The sequence below is a fragment of the Cicer arietinum genome, chromosome 2 (genome assembly GCF_000331145.2).
Source record: "Cicer arietinum cultivar CDC Frontier isolate Library 1 chromosome 2, Cicar.CDCFrontier_v2.0, whole genome shotgun sequence".
NCBI classification, from domain to species: domain Eukaryota; kingdom Viridiplantae; phylum Streptophyta; class Magnoliopsida; order Fabales; family Fabaceae; genus Cicer; species Cicer arietinum.
In genome coordinates, this window is record NC_021161.2 from 39,423,719 (window position 1) to 39,430,856 (window position 7,138).

The 7,138-nt window shown below is 29.3% G+C and overlaps 1 long non-coding RNA gene across 1 annotated transcript; it reads left to right on the forward strand.

The window, feature by feature from the left end:
- The first annotated feature begins 814 nt into the window (after positions 1 to 814).
- On the forward strand, positions 815 to 1,868 carry LOC113785517 (uncharacterized). Its single transcript, XR_012162102.1, has 2 exons — positions 815 to 871; positions 1,774 to 1,868. It is a non-coding gene; the product is annotated as an uncharacterized lncRNA (long non-coding RNA).
- Positions 1,869 to 7,138: the final 5,270 nt, after the last annotated feature.

The window sequence follows — 7,138 nt, forward strand, 5'->3', positions numbered from 1 at the left end:
TATACTTTTAGATTTGTCTATGTTTTTCTTATACTTTTAGATTTGTCTATGTTTTTCTTATACTTTTAGATTTGTCTATGTTTTTCTTATACTTTTAGATTTGTCTATGTTTTTCTTATACTTTTAGATTTGTCTATGTTTTTCTTATACTTTTAGATTTGTCTATGTTTTTCTTATACTTTTAGATTTGTCTATGTTTTTCTTATACTTTTAGATTTGTCTATGTTTTTCTTATACTTTTAGATTTGTCTATGTTTTTCTTATACTTTTAGATTTGTCTACGTTTTTCTTATACTTTTAGATTTGTCTATGTTTTTCTTATACTTTTAGATTTGTCTACGTTTTTCTTATACTTTTAGATTTGTCTATGTTTTTCTTATACTTTTAGATTTGTCTACGTTTTTCTTATACTTTTAGATTTGTCTATGTTTTTCTTATACTTTTAGATTTGTCTATGTTTTTCTTATACTTTTAGATTTGTCTATGTTTTTCTTATACTTTTAGATTTGTCTATGTTTTTCTTATACTTTTAGATTTGTCTACGTTTTTCTTATACTTTTAGATTTGTCTATGTTTTTCTTATACTTTTAGATTTGTCTATGTTTTTTGAATTTTGTCCAAGTTACTCATTTATAATTTTGTGTTAGAGAAGCAATGGCTCGAAGAAGAAAGTTAAATATTCGACATCGAGCAAGTGATAATGAAGGAATTCAGTCTACTTCAAATAATACAAACTCAACCAATGTAGAAGGAAGTAATGTTGCAGAAACTCGTTCTAGTCCTTGTCATGCAGAAGGTGTCATACATACATGAGTAGAGTCTCACTCAATTCCCTCTGATATAGAAGTTGAAGAAGAACAAATTGAAAAAGGTATTAATTATATATTCTTTGTTTTGAAGTTTTATTTATATTGTTTTTATTATGACTTATATGCGCACATAGTTTTATTTTCCTTTTGTTTTGTTTGTAGAAGTAGAGCCTAAACGGGCTAGAGGTCCTACAAAAATTATAGATGTATGGGAAATGGAAGATGGTGATTTAATAATCGTTAATTTGGACAAATATGGTCGACCCATTGGCGAGGAAGGGACAACTCTAACTCGTTTCATTGGTAGCGTAGCTAGAAGGTATCAATATGCTCCTATCGACTACAAGTCATGGAAAGTCATGCCAAATGATTACAAAGAAGAAATGTTGAAATTAATAGAGGTATTATGATTATTCATTTAACTAATATAACATATTTTTTTAAGAAGTCAATTGAGATGTACAATTAACATGTTTTTTAGTTTTTGTGCTCTAACATGTTTGATGTACAATGATGATGTTAGGAATATTTGATGGATTAACAATTTATAATCATACTTATAGTTTAAGAATATAGATGTTTAGCACACTCAAACTACATCATAACATGTTGATAAGTGTAAGAATACATTTAACTAATATAACATGTTTCTTTAACATTTCTTATTGTGTAGAGTAAATTTGAGTTTGTTCCTCCAATAAATGACTTAACAAGAGAAATGTTAAAATCTGAATTGAATGAGAAATGGAGGCAATGGAAGGGTGATATAAAGTCAATGGCATATGACCCTACTAAAACAGAAGAAGAAGTTGCATCTCTTGTACCAGATGATAGGGTTGACCCTAATCAATATCATGATTAGGTTCATCATTGGTTTTCTGATGAAGGACAAGTAAGTCGTATATATTATGAGTAATATATTAAAGAGTTTATTATTTAGACTAATATTTTATATCAATTGCAGAAAATAAGTAAAATTAATAGGCAAAATCGTGCTAAGTTTGAAGATGTTCATTGTATGGGTTCAAAAAGTCTCCCAAAGTTTATTGATGAGAAGATTTATTTCTATTTCTATTTTTATGGCTTTAATTTAAATTAAAAATGAAATGCATCTAACTTATTTGTTTGGTTGTAGATAAAAAGGGCAAAGGAGTGTTGTCTGGACGTAAAGAGATTTACATTGTACCCGCACTCGTAAAGATGGAACAATTGTCAATGAAAAGGCTGCAAGATTGATTGTAAGTTTTGATAATAATTAAACGGTACCGATATATAAAATGTGTATAAATTAAGTTTGACAAAGTGCTGAATTTTATTTTCAAATGTATGATGATTGTATTGGATTTTTACTTGACCATTTAGGAGATTTTGTATTTGTTAGCCTATATGCAATGTTGAAGTTTTTTAATTGGATCTTATTGTAGTACTACATGCTTTGAATGTCAATTTCAATTTGGTATTTTCAATCATTAATAATTTTTATTTTATTTTTTAGGAAGAACTAAAAAAACATAATAATGAGGCTGGAACTTCTCAATCAACCCAAGACACACAAGGGTCTATGTCTTGGAAGGATGATATATTTTATCAAGTACAAGGACCTGATAAAAACGGACGTGTGCGATGTATGGGCAAGATTCCTCATTCTAAAAAATCGAAGGTTTGTGCATCTGAAAATGAAGAGTTGCGCGAAAGAGTTAAGAATATGGAAAACTTGTTAGCAAATGTGATGACTTTAATTCAAAATCGATTTTCTGGAGCAGATGTTAATGATATAATACAAGCTGCAAGACAGGTATATCATAAGTTATTAATCTTATCCAACTAACTTCATAAGTTCCATAATCGTATTTTTCATAAGTAATATTTTCTATTTTTTGTGATAGGTTCCTAGACAAGTATATCATAAGTTATTAATCTTATCCAACTAACTTCATAAGTTCCATAATCGTATTTTTCATAAGTAATATTTTCTATTTTTTGTGATAGGTTTCTGATGCTACTAGTGTTCAAAACCATTTGAATTCACTTAGTCCAAACAACAACAAAAATAATGAAAATGGTAATTAGATAGTATTAGTTATTTTTAATTAAAATCATTAACATTTTCTCTATTTTATTAGTAATATTTTTATGTGGAATCGTGTATTTATTCATTTGTTATTTTATTGATTGTAGGTGAAGATTAAAAGCTAATTTGTTGTTGAAGATGAAATATTGGCAATTTAGTGGACTCAATTTCTTAATGTTTTTTGAGATTATTATGTATGACACAAGATGTCTATTTTAAATGTTAGTAAAACGTTTTTCACTACTAAGTAAAAATTTACTACAGTGCACTATGGTGAACATTGTTTAACTATTGTTTTATCGTTGTAAGACTTTTATGTTAATTTTTAATATATACGATGAACACCTTTTATTTTATTTTATTTTGAGTCTTATATATATATATATATATATATATATATATTTCATTGTATATTTATATTTGGTTAATTTTATAAAATAAATTTTAAATTGTTATATAATTTTGGTTGATAACAAAAAATTAATATTTATAATAAATTAATTACTCTTAAAACCTATACCAACATAAAAAAGTTGTCACTTAAATGTATAACAACAGAATCAAAATCGTAGGTATAATTTTTATAAATTATGGCTAAAGTATATACCACGAAAAAAAATCCTGTCGGTATAGGTAATTTTGGATATCCCTACGGTTTTTATACGTTTACCTACAGATTTGCACTGTCACTAAACGTTAAATTTCTTGTGGTGAGAGATTTTACTCCAATACAGTCGAGAACTTAATCCACTATTTCCATTAATAGCATACAAATATTGTTTACTCTACTTCTTTAGGCTTTGAGTATTCTTCTCTAGCATCTCTACACTGTCAACTTCACTACGCCAAAAATGACATTTAATAGCGCTCCTTTTACAGCGCTTGCTAAATACAAGCGTTGTTGTAAGTATATTTTAAAAATAATGGAGCATTTTACAACGCTTTTTTGACAAGCACTGTGAAAAAAGCGCTGTTGTAGAGTCATATAGCGTTTGCGCATAATGTTATAAGGCTTTTACAGCGCTTTTCGCAAAAGCGCTATAAAATGAAGCGCTTTCGCGTATTATTTTACAGCGCTTCTTTCACAAGCGCTGTAAAATACATGTGCTTTCAATCAATTTAACTACATATTACAGCGCTTTTTGTACAAGCGCTGTAAAATACATGCGCTTTCATTAATTTGAACTACCTATTACAACGCTTTTTTTACAAGCGCTGTAAAATACATGCGCTTTCAATCAATTTAACTACCTATTACAACGTTTTTTGTACAAGCGCTGTAAAATACAGGCGCTTTCAAATAAATATAATTTACTTTTAAAACAAATTTACGAACCCTCATCACCTCTACTCTGGGAACCCTCATATCATCTACGTACTGTGCAGCCATCTACGTTGTCTCAGGTATTTTTTAATTTGTTTTTGTCAAAAAATCTTTAGTTTTTTAATAATTGAAAACTAAAAATTGTTATATATATATTAAATCTCTTTTTTATGAAATTTGTTGACCTGTTCTGTTTTGAAATTGTTATTAGATATGTTGATATTGGTTTCTTTTTTAAACTTGTTGATATATTTTGAAAGCTTATTATTTTTGTAACTGCATTTATATAGGTCGTATAATATGGATAGGAAATGGATGTCTGTCACTCGATTGTCAAAAGAGTATGAAAATGGAGTGAAATAGTTTGTTGAGTTTGCAATGAAGAATGCAAAAGATCCAAATAGAGTCGTTTGTCCTTGTTTAAAATGTTGTTTTGGAAAACGTGTTAGAGAAGATGAATTAGAAGGACATCTAGTATGTAATGGAATTGATCAAAGCTACACATGTTGGATAAGACATGGTGAGAAAAAAAAAGGAAACATTAATTTTGAGAATAGTTCGACATATGCTTCAACTGACTTCGATACAGATACATATGAGCCGGACCGAGTTGATGAGATCGCAAAAGCAGTTGAAGAAGATATTCGAGATTGTCCTAAAATTTTTGAAAGTTTTTTGAGTGATGCAAAGAAAGAATTATATAATGGTTGTACTAAATTCACAAGACTGTCGGCGATATTAAAGTTGTACAACTTAAAAGCGAGTAATGGATGGTCTGATAAAAGCTTTTAAAAGGATCTTTTACAGGGCTTTTTCAAATAAGCGCTGTAAAATGTCTCTTTATTTTATTTTTGTGTTTGGTTTATTTGGTTGGGATGACATTAAAAACATTGTTATCATTGTTTATTGGATTAAAAAAGCGCTTATTTAAAAAAGCGTTGTAACAGGCTTTAAAAAAAACATTCATATACCATAATAAAACAACGAGGTCTTTTACGGCGATTTTACAAATGAGCGCTGTAAAAATAAGCGCTGTAAAATGTCTCTTTATTTTATTTTTGTGTTTGGTTTATTTGGTTGGGATGACATTAAAAACATTGTTATCATTGTTTATTGGATTAAAAAAGCGCTTATTTAAAAAAGCGTTGTAACAGGCTTTAAAAAAAACATTCATATACCATAATAAAACAACGAGGTCTTTTACGGCGATTTTACAAATAAGCGCTGTAAAAGAGCCTTTTAAAATTAATATAATGAGACCCTTTACAACGCTTATTTGAAAAAGCGCTATAAAAGGCTTTAAAAAAACATTCATATAACGTAATAAAACACGGAGGTCTTTTACAGCGCTTATTGAGAGAAGCGCTGTAAAAGAGCCTTTTAAAAATTTAAATAAAGACGCCTTTTAGAGCGCTTTTCAAACAAGCGCTGTAAAAGGGTTATAAAAAAGCGCTGTAAAAGGGTTATAAAAAAGCGCTGTAAAAGGGTTACGCATATATAATAGTAACTGCTTCAGTTTCCTCTTCATTACGTAAACTTCACTATCATCTCAACATTCATCGTTCTTCTCTTCTTTTGCAAACCCTATCATCCCGTCCATTACGAACCTTATTTCCACGATCATCTCCTTCATTTCGAACCTTATTTCCATCCAAGATCATCTCTCCCATTGCACACAATATATTTTCATTGAAATACATAACCCTCATTACGTATTTCTTCAAACCGTATTTCTGTGAACCATATTTCTGTGAACTTTCTGCAAACCCTCTTTTCTTTGCATTTCGTCTTTCTTCGAACCCTCATTATTCAGGTATTGATGTTATTAATTTTTTGTAATCATTAAAATGCATGTTGAGCTTGTTTAAGATATACTGATACTGATATGTACTTAGAATAATGCATGATGCGTGTTGAGCTTGTTGATGTTATACTAAACTGCATGTTGAACTTGTTGTAGTTAAATGGATACAAACAAAGATACAAACAAAGATTTAGAATGTCAAAATGAAGAAGTTGACACCTCTAAGACTTATGAAAATGAAGTCAAACGTGGTGCAACTATCTTGCAAAAAGTCATTAAAGCAAGGAGTAATGGCATCAAGTTTGAGGTTATACTATACTATACTCTGTTTGCTGTGTATTTTTTTATCTTTTTTTAATAGCATGTACTTACTATATGAGTTTATTAGGTTGGCTGGAATGAGAGTGGTCAGCCAATTGACCCCAACAGCTCAATGTTTGTTAGTTACATTGGGGCTGTTGTTCGACAAAACATCCCAATTACGATTGACGATTGGACAGATAAGGCGTTGAAGGATGCCAAAGATATAATATGGAATGACATTAAAGTAAGTTTTTTTATCCACTCTTTTGTCATTTATAATTTTTTTCATTGAAATACTTTACTTATAATTTTGTTCATTGCAGACTACTTTTGTTCTTGAGGAGGAACGAAAGAGATATGTTTTGAGAGTTGCTGGGAAAATCCATCGGGGATTTAGATCACATCTCTCTAATTTCCATCTAAAAGATAGAGAAGGAAACACAAATGCTGAAGCTCCAAAAATATATAAACATTATATATCAAATGAGGAATGGAGTGCATTTGTTTCCAAACCTTTGGACCCCGCATTTTTCGTAAGTGATTAATTTATTAGCATTTGTGTTTTATTATTCATATTCGTAGAGTATTTTAAATTTTTACACAATTGCTATTTTTTTTATATAGAATATTAGTAAGGCAAATCGCGAAAGGGCAAGCAATCCAACCCACCCATACAAAAAATCACGTATGGGATATGCACGCCTTGATAAAAAACTTGTAAGTAATTAAACATCACTTTTATATAATGAAGTAATTTGTATTATAAACTATAGTGTGTAACTAATTTGTATTATTTTGCTTATGATCTTAACGAATAGCGACAAGAC